This window comes from Stenella coeruleoalba (genome assembly GCF_951394435.1).
Source record: "Stenella coeruleoalba genome assembly, chromosome: 1".
NCBI classification, from domain to species: Eukaryota; Metazoa; Chordata; class Mammalia; order Artiodactyla; family Delphinidae; genus Stenella; species Stenella coeruleoalba.
In genome coordinates this window covers 131,025,801-131,044,772 of record NC_137169.1, presented here as the reverse complement: position 1 = coordinate 131,044,772, position 18,972 = coordinate 131,025,801, and the positions used below count along the sequence as shown (strand labels likewise).

At 33.9% G+C, this 18,972-nt stretch overlaps 1 long non-coding RNA gene across 1 annotated transcript in view; it reads left to right on the top strand.

Annotated features, from left to right (window-relative positions):
- Positions 1–14,526, top strand: part of LOC307193523 — a 176,270-nt gene extending 161,744 nt beyond the window's left edge. The window contains exon 4 of the long non-coding RNA XR_013830348.1: positions 14,395–14,526. This is a non-coding gene — a long non-coding RNA (uncharacterized lncRNA). The remainder of the gene's footprint in view (positions 1–14,394) is intronic.
- Positions 14,527–18,972: the final 4,446 nt, after the last annotated feature.

The following is an 18,972-nucleotide window of genomic DNA, read 5'->3' as shown; positions in this document are numbered from 1 at the left end:
CTCTGAGCTTATTGGGTCAAAAAATCATAGGCAAGATACAGATCAGTCATATATTAAAGACTAAAAATTGGGACCACTGCAACACAGACTGTTACACTGATTTACCTGAACAACTATGAAACTATGGAGTCATTTCTTACTGTCAAGCTCTCTGTTCTGTCTGCAAAGTCAACAAAGAACTTTGAAGCAAACACATTTTATTTAGGATTTAGTTTCACAATCTAGTACAACATGCATACCCTGAATAATTTTTAAATTCCAAATTACTTGATTTTTGTAACTTTTCCAAAATGAACAGCTAATTTGGATAGATGGAATTTTTCACATCACTCCACACTGACCCATGTCCACACCCACACATATATACATATATCCATGTAGGCATGCACATACATAAGATGCACGATTATCTGCATTAGAGTTAACCACCATTCGTAGTCACTTATGTTGTAATAATTATAATCTTTCTTTCTGAGAATATTATCTCATCTTTATTATATTATCTGTCTCATTTGCATTGTTTATATTTATAAAATTTCCAATACATAGAGATACACAATAAGCAGAGTACCAGATAATAAGAATAGTCAAATATTTAGGAAATTGCTATTACCTATTGAAAGAACTATGTTGACATAATTCAGATCAACACTTTGTACACAACTGTAGAAAATTTATTGAAGTGATGATAGGTGATCTTTATATCAAAGCATGCTCCTACATATTTCTGTTGTTTCCATGAATTTGTCTCACAGTCCAGAGATTGCACTGTATCTGTTTCCTTCAGGAAGCTTTCTTCCAGTCCAAAATTGGCATACATATCCTTCCAGTGGCTCTTCTGCTAATTCTATCATAATGCCCCACTCTCTGCATTGATTGTGTCTACTTAGCTTGCTTCTGCTGATACACTATGGACTACTTGAGGATGGAGTTAGTGATTGGCCATCACTTTATCTGTAGAAGCCAATATAAATACTGAAATATAATAAATAGTCAAAATTATTTATTAAATGGGAAAATTATATGTAATTGGTACACAATTACATATATTTAGTATATTTAGTTATATACTTCACCTCAATTAAACAATTATCAAACATTCTATAAGAGAAACTCAGAAATCTACTGATAGAGGTAAATGTGTAACATTTGATAATGAATGAGGATTTTTAATACACTTCAAAACCCCTCCTCACTCCAGTAGTTGTATGGATTGTAACAATAAATTAGCTAATACTTATTCATGTTTCAGATCAGTATAATAATATGCTAATTAGCCTAGATGAAACTTCTGATACCACAGTTCTTAGAATGCACTACACGAAGCATTTCCAAGGTTAATGGAGGGAACATGGATAGTGTTATAAAAATAAATTTCCACATCTGTAATTTCCCTATGGTATCTTTACTAAAATTGATCTGCCTGAGAACTAACCTATATGTGTCTCTAGGTTCACCTTTTCCACATCCTCTTCCCCAAAATCTCCTACCCAAAAAAAGAAATACATCCTCTTGCTGTCTGGAATTTTATTCTGATGTATTACTCCTGGGTGTGAAATCACCTGGGATGCAAAAGAAAGTGTCAATTAGAATTATTGGTTCTTGCAGAAGCCCCTTTTATGATCTATTATATCATAAAACGTGCTTTTTTATACATATTTTTGTTGAGTTAATGAGGCTTTAGAAGCAAAATATTTTGGCACTTGTTGAGATATTTAAAATTCAAAGATACTGTAGAGAAGTTGGTGAAAGTGATTTTCTTCTTCTGTCTAAGTCAAATAAAATATCAAAAGATAAAAATGATTAAGCAGTGTTTAAGAGTAAGCAGTGTTTTTAAGCTTTCTCACAACTCATCGTTAGGAAGAGTTGAGTATGTGGAAAGGAAAGGCATGAAAAAAAAAAAGCTAAATTTGTTTATGATGCCAAATCTTTTAAATGCCACTGGAGTGCTTCCCAGGATGGTCAAACTAATTCAGGATACATTAAAGGAAAAAACAATGTGACTTCTTTTAGATAAGTTGTTCATAATTCTATAAAATAGGTAACATAATTTTATTAAAATGTCATAAAATATTTATTCCACTTATGGTCATTTCTCATTTTTTCTTATAATATAGTGTATTTTCTATTTACTATATTACCTGTTTGTTTTTAGCAGTATATAATTTTCTTTTTTATTAAATACAAGGGAAATTATAGTTAAAACTAAAAATGAAAGAATTTATTTCTTATTCATGTTCTTATTTATTACTTAGATATCAAAATTAGAGTTCTGCATATCCATCCATAAATATTACTTGGAAATAATACTCTTTATTTTATCATACATCTCACTTCATAAATAACAATTTTAGCAACATATTATACTACTTTATTTTAATATAGATAATGAGAAACTATCATATCATCTTATTTCATAGTTTATTATAAACATAGACAAATTAATTATATTGCCTGTAAATGCTGTTGGTCATGACTTTAAAACTGAATTTCATAATTTATATCTGTATTTTTTAAATATTTCTTTAAATATACATTAATATGTTATATGAATTGAAAAATGAAAATAAACATTTTCTAGAGAACTGAATCTGATTTGCCTAATGGTTTGCCAATGAAGATTGCTTTCACTAAATTGTTAAATTATATAAAAACTTCAATAAAGTAGAAAATAGATAAAATTCAATTTTAAAATTTTGACAAGAACCATTTAAACAGACAGGAGATTTTTTAAAAACATTTCATTTGAATACTGTAATAGCATATGTGTAATGATATTATAATTTTTATTTTCCCAAAATAGTTTGTAAAGCTGATAAAATAATGTCTCTGTACATGAAACCGTAATACACGTAATTATTAGTCTTATGACTTGCTAAAGGCATTTGTAAAATTTCAGAAAATTGAAAAAGTTAACAGGCACCTAATGACAGAGAAACAAATCCTATTACATATCAGATGTTTTTTGTTCCTTTGATTTAAACAAAATTGAAAAGGTGCTTAGCCTAGTTATCAGTTGATCAATCATTAATTATATTTTGTGATGATAGATTTTTGTATACATTTTGACTTATAACTTGAAATGAGCTAGAATAATGGTATGCTATAAACATATTAAAATTCCTTCCATTTCCATCTATTTTATGTGACCAAGTTTCCTCAGAGGTTATACCTATGAAAACAAAACACTAATTCTAACAAAAGCAATAATCCGTGGGGAAATAAAAACTACTTGAAGCAAACAAAATAAAATAAAATATCTCCATTCATCTCAATAAGAAATATATTTCTAAAGAAATTTTTTTTGACTTTGAAATTGCTGGTCAGTATGCTGACATGATTAATTGTATACTAAAAAGAATTGTAATAATAGAAAAAAATTAAAGTCTTTGGAGCCACCATATATTGTTGGTGGTAAATATGACAGTAGTCAATAAAGGACTTGCAAGCTAGAAAGATAAAATATTAAGATAAAAATTAAAGTCATAAATGGAAGGTCAGTACAATTTCATAGAAACAAAGCAACCAGGTAAAATTTCTGGCTATTAAAAAAGACTTTTTCTTGTATATTTTAAGTAAATGAGTGGGTGTCAAGTTGCTAGGTTATTTTAATTCCCTAGAGAATATGATGATTTTATTTTAAATGTCAACATCTGAATTGATTGAGAAGTGAGGGTCATATGTGGCAGATCACTAAAAGTCACCATCAGCTGATACGAAACCTACTGCTTCAAGAATAAATATTCATGATTCATTTGATTTATCTAGTATACAAAGAGTCTTGTGTAAACTTTCTAGATCATCAGTGAAGAAGTAGCAATTAGAGAAACATTGAATTTTATGTTTAGGACTTCCACCAAAGCAGCTCTTCAGTTTTTAAAACTAATACTTACTGAGTGCCTAATGTATATCCAAATACCAGGTAGGCACTAGGAACACAAGTATGAAAATCAAAGATGATTTTCGTTTAAAAAAGTATTTTTTTGGAGGGGGAAGTACTTGTCTGTGAGGTAAGGGATTGGGGTCAGATTGTAAATCCTGTAAATATAACTATGTAACCACAATTGGCCTGATTTAAACATGGGTTTGCATTCAAATAAAACTCAATGCAAAAATCCAAGGATAATTGAAACTGTGTTATATCTTTGTGATTTCCAGCAGAAAAAAAGCCAATAAGAAAAGAGGGTCTCTGCCTCCCATATCTCATGCTGGTGCAAAATGATGCATAATGTTAATTCTAAAAGTCTGTAATTGCATAATATTTGTTACAGCAGATAGCCAATGGGGGCAGAAGATAAGATTTGGTCTATATGTCTAAACAACTTGCTGCTTAATAACTGTGAAGAGCTCATGAATTGGTGAACTAGGAATTCAGTAAAGGTGAGTTAGAGTTGATAACACTGGAGCTGAGTCCAAAGAATGAATAGATTAAGAAAGGGTAGGATTTAAATATTTCCAGGTAAGAAGAAAATCTGTCAAAGGAAAGCATGTGTATAGCATTGTGGAGTGTTCCGAGAAAGAAAAGCAAGTCAATGTTCGTAGTGGTAAAGTGAAAATTAGGATGTAGAAGGAAATGCAATTCAAAAAGGCACCAAGATACCCAGGCATCAGTTTTCTTTTCCACTCAGTTGAACTCTCTGGAGTTTATGCTGCTGCCAATGTAAAGATCCCAATAGAATAGAAAAAGGCAGGAGTTGTTATAGTTGATTTTGCCATATGGACTTGAGCTGTCATAACCCTCATCCATTCCGTTGTTACTCTCACTAGGATGGCTGTAATATACTTCTATTCCGTTTTCATCTTCTATCTTTCTCACCTTTCCCTTTCCTCCTTCCTCACCTATAAAATTTCACATAATAGTGTTGTTTTTACTTAAATTAGGTCATGTCTGTCCATTGTTACCTTTCAAAAAGTTCTCAACTTTTCGTATATGTTAGATGCCAATCTTTTAACGTATTCTGTAAATAGAATGATTGTATAATTCCTTGTGTAAAAGTTTCTGAGGGTGAACATTAGGGGACGTTATTAATAATTACACCGTTATTAATAATTACACCCAAACAACATTTATGACCTCACATGGGGCATGCTGGAATGCATAGTCCCTCTCTACAATGGCCCATGACATCTGCCTCCTGACTATTCAGCCAACCTCATCACATTGCGGTCTCTGGACAACTTATCCTCTCCAATTTATTTGCGATGGTCTCCTATCTGTTCAATACAAATGCTGTTATAATTGCTATTCCCTTTGTGCCTCCATCCTATTCAAATTTGCCCCTGCTTTCTCAGTTGCTGCTTACCACATAGTATTTTTATTTTTTACATATTATTTTTACTGTCTGATTTTGTTATTGAGTACGTTTAATTTCATGTTATTTGTCTCCTTTCACAAGAATGGGGTTATTTAAAATAATGTACTTTGTATAACTTATTCATTATTCTATCACCAGTGCCTAGAAAAATGTCTGGCGTATTCAAGGCACTTAAAAATTGTTCAGTAAATACATGAGTGATTCAATTCATGCAACATCTCAGAAAATATTTCAGTAAAGTAGCCAAGATCTTATGAGATCTTGAAACAGAAATTGGTATTAGAGATGAAAAATAAGAAATAAATGTAAAAAATATTGCAGCAGTAAAAGAAGGAGGATTTTAGATTGGCACACTGTGGATAGCACATTGTTTTTAAAACAGGTAATATTGGCATTTTGGAAGGATGATTCTTTGTTTATTATTATCTAGTGTATTACAGGATTTGGGGGTATCTGGCTTTGGTCTACTAAAAAACAGTGATACTTCTGTCTTTGTGACAATAAAATGTGTTCTTACATATTTTAAATATATCTTAGAGAGGCAGTAAAGATTGAAAATCATTGATTTAAAAAAAAAAGCTTAATGACCTAAAGATTTATGGCATAAGAAAAAAAGATTTATGGCATGAAGATGAGGTAGAAGTTGGTGAAAACCTAAAATAAGAACACTGGAGGAGTAGGGACAAATCTTCTGTGAGGTTTTCAATAATTAGAGTCTTAACATGTGCCTCAAATGTGCAAGCAGTATATTTTTTTAAGTAGGTCCTAGACTAAGCTATAAATGTAGATTTGAATATTGCTCATATAATAACTTGTGTGAGCACATTACCTTCTGCAGTAAAAGCAGAAAAGAAAGGGGCAGTGACCTGAGGATAGAAATTCAAGGGTCACCAACACCCAGGAAGCAGGGCACAGAAGTTCACAGAAAAGACTGAGAAGAAACAGTCAAACTTGTGGAGAAATCTGTGAGATTAATCACTGGAAAACCAAGTTTCTTTTTGACATTAAGAGGTGATTTCAATATTCTTCTGAATTAGTTTTGAATTAGAAAATAATGGAAGCAAGACATCTGATCTTTGATCCTTTCCTCTATGAATTTTAATATTGAATGATGACAAGAACTTAATGTTTATGACTGTCTCTGTTAAAGAATGAAATGGATAAATCATGCTTGAATAAATTCAAGTTAGATAATTTGATTTCCTAAATGGAAATTCAATGTGTAATATTTAAAGAACACTATAAACATACGCTAATAAGGATATGACATAAAGTCTTCAAAATATTGTTATCTGAAAGTGTTCACTGTAGCATAATATAACTCATGGAATATTATTTTAAATTTATGTGAGTATTGATTATTTTAGCCCTATACAAATTTCTTGAAATAATTTATTACTATATAATATTTATGTCTATACTTATGTTTCTGAAATTGAAATATGAAGTTGAAATAAGCATGTTATTTTGAACAAAGAAAAAGTCTTTAACATGGATGAATGCAGATATACTAGTTTCAACTCTCAGTCACACAATTTTGAGTATAGATCCCTTATCATTTGTGTTTGGGCTTCATATTGGCAGGGTGTTTAATGATCCACCTTTAATTCTGAATTTTTCAACCCCCGAATGCTTACAGGTAAAATGATTTTGACATTGAAACCTAATTCCTGGAGGCAGAAATCAGTTAAGTCAATAATGTTTCCAATGTCTCATCTCCTTTGATATATCTTAGTTATACTCCATGTATTCATTCATTCAATAAATATTCATTGCTAGGTATAATGACTGAAATTGACACAATAAAAGGCCTTGATTATAAAATGATAAATAAAGCAAACATACCCCTGCCCTCTTGTGCTTACTATCTAGGAAGTCAATGAGAGCCTACAGGAAAGTAAATAGACAATTTTAATTTTCAATATAGGGTCTAAGAAGGTATTTCACATGTGTGAGGGCAGTCAGGTCCACGACCATCACATGTTTATAGCAAAGTCCAGGACTCTAGAGGTTTTTCTAATCCCTACACATAACAATCTTTCTGAAAATAAATGACTTAGAAATTTGGGACCATATTACAGACACAAAAATTTTGACAAGTTAACTTTCTTAATACATAGTTCATCCATCTAAAAAATAAAAATGATAATAACTCCTATACCATAAGGTTTTCATGAAAGTTAAATTAGGTATTACCTGTAATGCATAGTGTCTAAAATATATGTGTGTCCCCATAATCTCAATATATTATTGATATTATTATATATTTAGTAAGTTCCCAGGGCAAGCCAAGAGGGGAAGACTGAATATCAGAAAAGATGAAGGAGAAAAGGAGAATAAAATATGATACTCTGTTGACCCTGAATGGTTATGAATTCTCAGTAGGTAGGCAGACAAGAGGACTTTAAAGACTGAGAATATATTAACAAAAGAATTTTAAATGTAATTTTTAGTGAGGTACAGTGTTTGAGCCTCTCATAAGTCCCAAAAATCTTCATAAATATCTATCACAATTTTAAGTGGCTTGTGATATATATAAGAATGAATATATATATGAATACATACATAAATATATTAATGACACCAGTGGTTAAGCAGGAAACTGGTGACAGAATTTATCATGACAATGTTTTTTTATTTCTTTCTCCAGAAAACTGGATTAACCTTGGTCTTGGGCAGCACATTTTTCTTTCACACAATATGCAGTTGGGTATTTTAAACCATTCGTATATAGATTTCAATGTCAAAACAGGACTCAATTCGGTTATATACTCATGTAATAAAATCATTCCCCCAAAAAGAGAAAAAAAAATCCTTCAAAATTTATACATGTTTACTGTAGCTTTGTAGTATAGTCTGACGTCAGGGAGTGCGATTTCTCCAGCTCTCTTCTTCTTTCTCAAGATTGTTTTGCCTATTCAGGGTCTTTTGTATTTCCATACAAAATTTAAAATTACTTGTTCTAGTTCTGTAAAATATGCTATTGGTATTTCAATGAGGATTGCATTGAATCTGTAGATTGCCTTGGGTGGTATAGTCATTTTGACAATATTGATTCTTCCAAACCAAGAATATGGTCTATCTTTCTATCTGCATGTTATCATCTTCATTTCCTTTCTATCTGCATGTTATCATATTCATTTTCTTTCAATCTGCATGTTATCATCTTCATTTTCTTTCATCAGCATCCCAACAGCTTTCAGAGTACAGGTCTTTTGCCTCCTTAGGTAGGTTTATTCCCAGGTATTTTATTATTTTTGATGTGATGGTAAATGGCATTGTTTCCTTAATTTCTCTTTCTGATACTTTGTTGTTAGTGTATAGAAAAGCAACAGATTTCTATATATTAGTTTTGAATCCTGCAGCTTTACCGAATTCATTGATGATCTCTGCTAGTTTTCTGGTAGCATCTTTAGTATTTTCTATGTATAGTATTATGTCATCTGCAAACAGTTTCAGTTTTACTTCTTTTCCAATTTGGATTCTTTTATTTCTTTTTCTTCTCTACCTACTGTGGCTAGGACTTCCAAAACTATCTTGAATAAAAGTGGCAAGAGTGGGCATCCTTGTCTTTTTCCTGATCTTAGAGGAAATGCTTTCTGCTTTTTCACTGTTGAGTGTTATGTTAGCTGTGGGGTTTTCATATATGGCCTTTATTATGTTGAGGTATGTTCCCTCTATGCATACTTTCTGGAGAGTTTTTATCATAAATAGATGTTGAATCTTATCAAAATCTTTTTCTGCATCTACTGAGATGATCATATGATTTTTATTCTTCAATTTGTTGATGTGGTGTATCACACTGATTTATTTGTGAATATTAAAAAATTCTTCCATCCCTGGAATAAATCTCACTTGATCATGGTGTATTATATTGTAATATATTGTTGGATTTCATTTGTTATCATTTTGTTGAGGATTTTTGCATCTATGTTCATCAGTGATATTGGCCTATAATTTTCTTTTTTTGTGATACCTTTGGCTTGTTTTGGTGTCAGGGTGATGGTGGCCTCATAGAATGAGTTCAGAAGTGTTCCTTCCTCTGCAATTTTTTGGAATAGTTTGAGAAGAATAGGTGTTAACTCTTCTCTAAATTTTAGTAGAATTCACCTATAAAGCCATTATGGGATTATATGAAATCAGGCCTTCGTTGCCAGCCCTCTCTGTGAATTACACAATATCCTTTTAATGATCTCATTGTCTGCTTAAAGCAGCTGCATCCGGCCCAGCTTGTGACTAGGAATTCTGACTGTCACAATGATTATTCAGACAGATGGCAAGAAATCCAATAGCAGAATCCAGAGGACTACAGCCTTTTTCTCCTAAGAATAATGAGGAACTAGGAATAGAAATCCATTTGAACTAATGTGAGCTAATATTTTTAAAAGATATATTATAGAGATAATGTGAGGAATTTCAATTTTAGAAACCTCAGTTGTAGGAGATTTTGAACTCTCCTGTAACAATTTGCAGGTACATGTCACACAGTTCTCTTCTGTTCTGCTAAGTGATTTAGGTTATCAGTGTCACATTTCCAAATTTCTTGCAGAAAAATCTGTATTTCCCACTTAAAACAAGTCTGATGTGAATATTCTTTGTTTGATGGCTGTCTTTGAAGGCTCTTCTCCAAGCAATAAACTCAATGATTCTTGCTTCTTCCATTTTATATCTATATTAACATAAGAGAGTTAATTCCATTCATATAGACCAGGATAGAGAGGGTGGGAAAGATCATGATCAAAATGACTTTTCCCCATAGTCCTTTCACTAGAACTCAATCATAAGAACCCACATTGGTGGAAGACCGGTTAGGAATATATTTTTCTATGTGCAAACAAAAAAATAAGTCATTTTATGAATATATATTATTGTCTCTGCCACACTGTGCAATGGTTGAGCTTGTTGAATGGGATCAGGTTCTCTGAGAGAGGCAGATAAATAACACCCTGCAAAGCACTTAACTATGATTACTATGAACGAACATGTTTAGAAATAGAAAGTGTTTACAAAATTCAGGAGAGAAGATATATTTAGAAGTTATTCTTTAAAAAAAAAAAGTTGGTGGAGTGGATACCAAGGCATAAATAACCCATTTTAATTTTAAATAAATAAATACTAGGAAATCAGTAGTTTTTCCTGAGCAGATATGGAAATAGTATGGTCCAGAAACAGATCAATTAGGATTTATATAAAAGAACTAAATGGGAACAAAATTTATTTTCCTTACACACAGCAGAGAGAACACTGGATATGAGAAAATGAGATTTTTTAAAAAAGAAAAAAAGGGGAATTCCCTGGTGGTCCAGTGGTTAGGACTCTGTGCTTCCACTACAGGGGACATGGGTTCAATCCATGGTTCGGGAACTAAGATCCCATGAGCTGCATGGTGCAGCCAAAAACAAATTCTTTTTAATAAATAAATAAAATAAAAATTTCATGAAACTACAAAAGAAAAATACAATCAGACATTCTTAAAAATCTATAATACTTTCTGAAATCAATTCAAACATTCTTAATATGATAAAAAAAAGAAGAAAATTTTAAACAGGGGCGTTCCATGCTCAAAGAAATTTAAAAGACCACAGTGATCAAAGATGAAAAATCAGAACTAAGGAAACATTGAAGACAACATTAATATTATTGGAGAATCACTTAGGAAAAAAACAAATCAATGCAGCAGACAAGCAAAACATTGTTAAGGATGATTGGTTTAAAATATTCAGAATAAACAGATTATATGAAAAAGATAAAATTGCACAGAATAAAAGAGAAGTATGAGGTACACAGTGAGGTTTACTTAACATCTCTGAAATAGATATTAAGAAAGGAAATTAAATATGATATATCTATTTAACATATGAAAATGTTAAAATATTAAACATATAAAATTTGACCTTAAACCTATAAATCAAATGCATATGAAATAATTTTCATTCATCTCTCCTTTCTCTTAAAGAATTTTTTGTGATTATCAATATTATATTCAGACTGAGAGGGAGAAATGAACATCAACCATAAATTAATGCAGTGAACGATGAGAATTTCAGTGTCTTCATTTGGAAGAGGTAAAAAGTGTATTGTTAATTATTTTGTGGTCTGGTTGCATTTTAGGCAAAAATAGGTTTCAATTAGTGACTTTTTGTTTAGAATTTATAAATGAAAGAAAAATGTATAGTTCAAGGGATAGAATATGGCAGATATCAAAATATGGGTTCAAATCTTTCTAGTCACTTTAATATGACTTTCTCCATTTATTGGTTGCAAATTTTTAAACTAAATTTCTCAGACCTCTTTTTTATTGGAGTACCAACATTTGAACCAGAATCACCTAATCAGGTGTATAGAGAAGACTTGAAAATTAAGAGAGTAAATGTAAACAGAGAAAGACAGGTGTTTGGGCTTTTCAGACTATTTTTATTCGTATTCCAGAATTCATTCCCTGGCATAGCAGCTGTTCAGAAGCAGATTGAAGCAGCACCAATGTTTCCATGAAAAAGCTTCCTGATATCATTTTGCTCTCTTTCCAGCAGGAAGAGCTTTAGTTTTCATAATACCCAAGGGGTTCTGTGAACTATATTATACACTTACATTCCTCCTTTTCTGCTTAATATAGCTAGACTGGTTCCTCTTATTTGTTTCTATAATTCTTAACTTAGATATGGTTAAAGTTTTAAGAAAGTTTAATGTGTATCTTTTCAGACAAAACTATCTTTTAAAGAGCAGCTGAAGGTTTTACTTTCAATGAGGTCCGATTTCTCAATTTTATCTTCTACATTTGTGCTTTCTCTGTTCTTTTAAAGAAATCCTTGCCTCTATCAAAGTTGCAAACATATTCTTATATGTTTTATTTAAGCAAATTTTTATAACATTTAATTTAGGTGTATGGCTCATCGCAATTTGATTTTTTTTCTCTATGGTGTGAGACTAGGGTGAAGTTTCTTCTCTTTTCTGTATGGATAGTAAGTTGTTTTCAGTTTCATTTGTTGGTGATATATTTTCCTTTTCCTATGGAACTGCTTTAGTGCTCTCATCAATATCCATTTGGCCAGTCCAACATGTAAAGAGCCTGGAAGTCATCACCCCTATCAGTACAACAAGAAAAAATATGAACAAACTGAATATAAACAATTTTTAGATTCATTAGAGAATTGAGATCTCAGTGCAGACTGAAGCACTGAAAAACTTTAAAAACATACAGACAGTTATAGAAAAATCTCAGCTTATCAGGAGCAGAAGCCCAGAACCAAACAACTACAACTAGAGCCAATATCAGAAGGAACATTTTAAACTGTAATTGATGAATTTCTGGAGGCTCAGTGTAGAGTAACTTGAGAGTTAAAAACTCTGAGGGGCCCAGTCTTAGGGGACCACCACATTTTAACGAGCCCTACCAGGTTCTCATGGTTTAGATAGTAGAAAAATCCTCTTATGCTACCAGCTGCAAGAGGGGAAAAGTAACCATTCTTTTCTAGTTTTATTGAGAAATAATTGACATATATCACTGTATAAGTTTAAGGCATAGAGCACAGTGTTTTATTTACATATATTGTGAATATGTAAATATGTTTTATTTACATATATGATGACCCCAATAGTCTCACCTAACATCCATCCTCTCATATAGATATACGAAAAAGAAAAGAAAAGAAATTCTCCTTGCATGAGAACTCTTAGGATTACTCTCTCAACAACTTTCCAATATGTTGTGCAGCAGTATTAACAAAAGTCATCATGTTGTACATCACATCCCTAGTACTTATCTTATTACTGGAAGTTTGTACATTTGACCACCTTCCTCCAGGTTCCTCTCTCTCTCCCCCTCCTTTGGTAACCACAAGCCTGATCTCTTCTTCTCCTATGAGTTTTTTGTTGCTGTTTTTGTTTGTTTTATAGCTTCTGTATATACAAGTGAAGTCATTCAGTATTTGTCTTTTTCTATCTGGCTTATTTCACTTATCATAATGCCTTCCAGGTCCATCCATCATCCATGTTGTCATAAACGATAGGATTTTCTCTCATGTAGAGCTGAGTAACATTACCATACTTATATATCACAACTTCCTTATCCATTTGTCCATTGGTGGACACTAGGGTTGTCTTCATATCTTGGCTGTTGTGAATAATGCTGCTGTGAACATTGGTGTGCACATATTGTTCTGAGTTAGTTTTTTTCATTACTTTGGATATGTTCCCAGAAGTAAAATTGTTGGATGATATGGTAGTTCTATTTTTAATTTTTAGAGGATCCTCCATAGTGGATGCACCAGTTTACGAACCCACCAACAGTTCACAAAGGTTCTCTTTTCTCCACATCCACACCCGTATTTGTTATTTCTTTTTGATGTCTTTTTAATGATGCTCATTCTAATAGGTGTGAGAAGATACCTCATTGTGGTTTTAATTTGCATTTCCTTAAGGACTCATGATGTTGAGCATCTTTTCATATACCTGTTGCTCTTTCCTATACCTTCTTTGGGGAAATGTCTATTCAGGTCCTTTGCTCATTTTTTAATTGAGTTATTTCTTTTTGCTATTGAGTTGTATGAGTCCTTCATATGTTTTGCATATCAACCCCTAACCAGATAAATGGTTTGCAATTTTTTTTTTACAATTCTGTAGGTTTTCTTTTCAATTTGTTGATTTCTTTTGCTGTGCAAAAGCTTTTTAATTTGATGCAGTCTACCTGTTTTTTATATTGTTTCTTGTGCTTTAGTTGTTATATCCAAAAAATCATTACCAAGACCCATATCAAGGATTTTTATTCCTATGTTTCTTCCAGGAGTTTTATGATTTGGGGTCTTATATTTAAGTCTTGAATCCAATTAAGTTCATTTTTATGAGTAATGTAAGATATGGGTCCAGTTTCTTTCTTTTAAATGTGAATATCCAATTATCCAAGCACCATTTATTGGAGAGACTGTCTTTTCTTCATTGTTCTTGCCAACATTTGCTGATTGTGCTCTTTTTGATAACCGTTCTGACAAGTGTGAAGTGATATCTTGTGGTTAAGATTTGTATTTCCTGGGGACTTTCAAGATGGCAGAGGAGTAAGATGTGGAGATCACCTTTCGTCCCACAGATACATCAAAAATACATCTACATGTGGAACAAATCCTACAGAACACCTACTGGATGCTGGCAGAAGACCTCAGACTTCCCAAAAGGCAAGAAAATTCCCACTTACCTGGGTAGGGCAAAAGAAAAAACAGAGACAAAAGAATAGGGATGGGACCTGCACCTCTCGGAGGGAGCTGTGAAGGAGGAAAAGTTTTCACACACTAGGAAGCCCCTTCACTGATGGAGAAGGGGGGTGGGAGGGGGGAAGCTTCAGAGCCACGGAGGAGAGTGAAGCAACAGGGATGGAAAGGGCAAAGCGGAGAGATTCCCATACATAGGATCGATGCCGACCAGGACTCACCAGCCAGAGACACTAGTTTGCTCACCCGCCTGGGCAAGTGGGGGCTGGGAGCTGAGGCTCAGGCTTTGCAGATCAGACCCCAGGGTGAGGACTGGGGTTGGCTGCGTGAAAACAGCCTGAAGGGGGGCTGGTGTGCCACAACTAGCTAGGAGGGAGTCTGGGGGAAACTCTGTATCTGCTTAAGAGGCAAGTGAACATTGTCTCAGGGTGCACAAGGACAGGGAATTCCTTCCTCACGTGCCCACAGAAGGCAGAGCACCACCTAAGCAAGCTCAAGAGACAGAAGCAAGGTGCAACTATCAGCTCAGACCCCAGAGATGGGCATGAAGTACTCATGCTGCTGCCACTGCCACCAAGAATCCTGTGTGCGAGCACAGGTCAATACCCAAATCACATCCCCACTCTGGGAACCTGTGCAGCACGCCATGCAAGAGTCCCAAGATCTAGGGACAACTTCCCCAGGAGAACACAAGGTGTGCCACAGCCTGTTGCAATGTCATGCTGACCTCTGCTGCCACAGGCTCACCCTGGATTCCAATTACGAATACCATACCCTTCCATCTCCCAGGCCTGAGAGAGAAAGAGAGCCCTAATCAGCCAGTGTTTTAACCCCCTCCTGTCTGGCTGGGGAACAGATGCCTGAGGGTGACCTACATGCAGAGGTGGGGCCAAAACCACCGGGAGCTGTGTTAACGAAGAAGAGAAAGGGAAATCTCTCCCAGCCTCAGGAGCAGTAGATTAAATTTCCACAATCAACTTGATGAACCCTGAGTCTGTGGAATACCTGAATACAAAAGAAATGTCCAAAACTTGAGGCGGTGGACTTTTGGAGCAACTGTAGATTTGGGGTTTGCTGTCTGCGACTGATATGTTTCTGATTTTTATGTTTATCTTAGTTTAGTTTTTAGTGCTTGTTATCATTGGTGGATTTGTTTATTGGTTTGGTTGCTCTCTTCTTTTTTATTTATTTATTTTATTATTTTTATTTTTATTTTTTTATTCCTTTTCTTCTGAGATATGTGGCTGACAGGGTCTTGGTGCTCCAGCTGGCTGTAGGCCTGAGACTCCGAGATGAGACAGCCGAGTCCACTTCATTGGACCACCAGAGACCTCCTGGCCCAATGTAATATCAATTGGCAAGAGCTCTCTCACAGATCTCCATGTCAACACTAAGACCCAGCTCCACACAACAGCCAGCAAGCTGGATGTCTCATGCCAAACAACTAGCAAAACAGGAACACAACCACACCCATTAGAAGAGAGACTGCCTAAAACCATACTAAGCACACAGACACCCCAAAACACACCACTGGACGCAGCCCTGCTCATCAGAAAGAGAAGACCCAGTCCCACTGGTGGAACTGTCCCACCAGTCCCCTCCACCAGGAAGCCTACACAACCACTGAACAAAGCTTACCAACTGGGGGCAGACACCAAAAACAATGGGAACTATTAACCTGCAGCCTGCAAAAAGGAGACCCCAAACACAGTAAGTTAAACAAAATGAGAAGACAGAGAAACACACAGCAGATGAAGGAGCCAGGTAAAAACCCACCAGATCAAACAAATGAAAAGGAAATAGGCAGTCTACCTGAAAAAGAATTTAGAGTAATGATAGTAAAGATCCAAATTCTTGGAAATAGAATGGAGAAAATACAAGAAACGTTTAACAAGGAACTAGAAGAACAAAACAGCAAACAAGCAATGATGAACAAAACAATAAATGAAATTAAAAATTCTATAGAAGGGAACAATAGGAGAATAACTGAGGCAGAAGAACGGATAAGTGACCTGGAAGATAAAATAGTGGAAATAACTGCCACAGAGCAGAATAAAGAAAAAAGAATAAAAAGAATTGAGAACAGTCTCAGAGACCTCTGGGACAACATTAAATGCACCAACCTTCGAATTATAGGGATCCCAAAAGAAGAAGAGTAGAAGAAAGGGACTGAGAAAATATTTGAAGAGATTATAGTTGAAAACTTCCCTAATATGTGACAGGAAATAGTTAATCAAGTCCAGGAAGCACGGAGAGTCCCATACAGGATAAATCCAGATATAAACATGCCAAGACATGTATTAGTCAAACCAACAAAAATTAAATAAATAGAAAAAATATTAAAAGCAGCAAGGGGAAAGCAACAAATAACATACAAGGGAATCCCTGTAAGGTTAACAGCTGATCTTTCAGCAGAAACTCTGCAAGCCAGAAGGGAGTGGCGGGACATATTTAAAGTGATGAAGGAGAAAAACCTACAACCAAGATTACTCTACCCAGCAAGGATCTCATTCAGATTCAATAGAGAAATTAAAACCTTTACAGACAAGCAAAAGTTAAGAGAATTCAGCACCACCAAACTAGCTGTACAACAAATGCTAAAGAAACTTCTCTAGGCAGGATGTACAAGAGAAGGAAAAGACTTACAAAAACAAACCCAAAACAGTTAAGAAAATGGTAATAGGAACGTACATAGCAATAATTGCCTTCAGTGTAAACGGATTAAAATGCTCCAACCAAACACATAGACTGGCTGAATGGATACAAAAACAAGACCTGTATATATGCTGTCTACAAGAGACCCACTTCAGACCTAGGGACATGTACATACAGACTAAAAGTGAGGGGATGGAAAAAGATATTCCATGCAAATGGAAATCAAAAGAAAGTTGGAGTAGCAATTCTTATATCACAAAATAGATTTTATAATAAAGACTATTACAAGAGACAAAGAAGGACACTACATAAGGATCAAGGGATCAATCCAAGAAGAAGATATAACAATTGAAAATCTTTATGCACCCAACATAGGAGCACCTCAATACATAGGGAAAATGCTAATGGCCATAAAAGGAAAAACCGACAGTAACACAATAATAGTAGGGGACTTTAACACCCCACTTTCACCAATGGGCAGATCATTCAAAATGAAAATAAATAAGGAAACACAACATTTAAATGTACATTAGACAAGATGGAGATAATTGATATATATAAGACATTCCATCCAAAAACAACAGAATACACTTTCTTCTCAAGTACTTATGGACATTCTCCAGGATAGATCATATCTTGGGTCACAAATCAAGCCTTGGTAAATTTAAGAAAATTGAAATTATATCAAGTATCTTTTTTGACCACAACACTATGAGACTGGATATAAATTAGCAGAAAAAAGGGTAAAAAATACAAACAAATGGAGGCTAAACAATATGCTACAAAATAACCAAGAGATCACTGAAGAAATCAAACAGGAAATCAAAAAATACATAGAAAGAAAAGACAGTAAAAACACAACGACCCAAAACCTATGGGATTCAGCAAAAGCAGTTCTAAGAGGGAAGTTTATAGTAATACAGTCCTGCCTCAAGAAACAAGAAAAATGTCAAATAAACAACCTAATGTTACACCTAAAGCAATTAGAGAAAGAAGAACAAAAAGGAAAAACCCAAAGTTAGCAGAAGGAAACAAATCATAAAGATCAGATCAGAAAGAAATGTAAAAGAAATGAAGGAAACAATAGCTAAGATCAATAAAACTAAAAGCTGGTTCTTTGACAACATAAACAAAAGTGATAAACCATTAGCCAGACACATCAAGAAAAAAAGGGAGAAACTCAAATCAATAGAATTAGAAATGAAAAAGGAGAAGTAACAACTGACACTGCAGAAATACAAAGGATCATAAGAGATTACTACAAGCAACTCTATGCCAATAAAATGGACAACCTGGAAGAAATGGACAAATTCTTAGAAAAGCACAACACCTCCAAGACTAAACAAGGAAGAAATAGAAAATATAAACAAACCAATCACAAGCACTGAAATTGTGATTAAAAATCTTCCAGCAAACAAATCCCAGGACCAGATGGCTTCACAGGCAAATTCTATCAAACATTTAGAGAAGAACTAACACCTGTTCTTCTCAAACTCTTCCAAAATATAGCAGAGGGAGGAACACTCCCAAACTTATTCAACAAGGCAACCATCACCCTCATACCAAAACCAGACAAAGATGTCACAAAAATAGAAAACTAAAGGCCAACATCACTGATGAATATAGATGCAAAAATCCTCAACAAAATACTAACAAACAGCATCCAACTGCACATTAAAAGGATCATACACCATGATCAAGTGGGGTTTATCCCAGGAATGCAAGGATTCTTTAATATACGCAAAACAGTCAATGTGATACACCATGTTAACAAATTGAAGGATAAAAACCATATGAGTAACCAA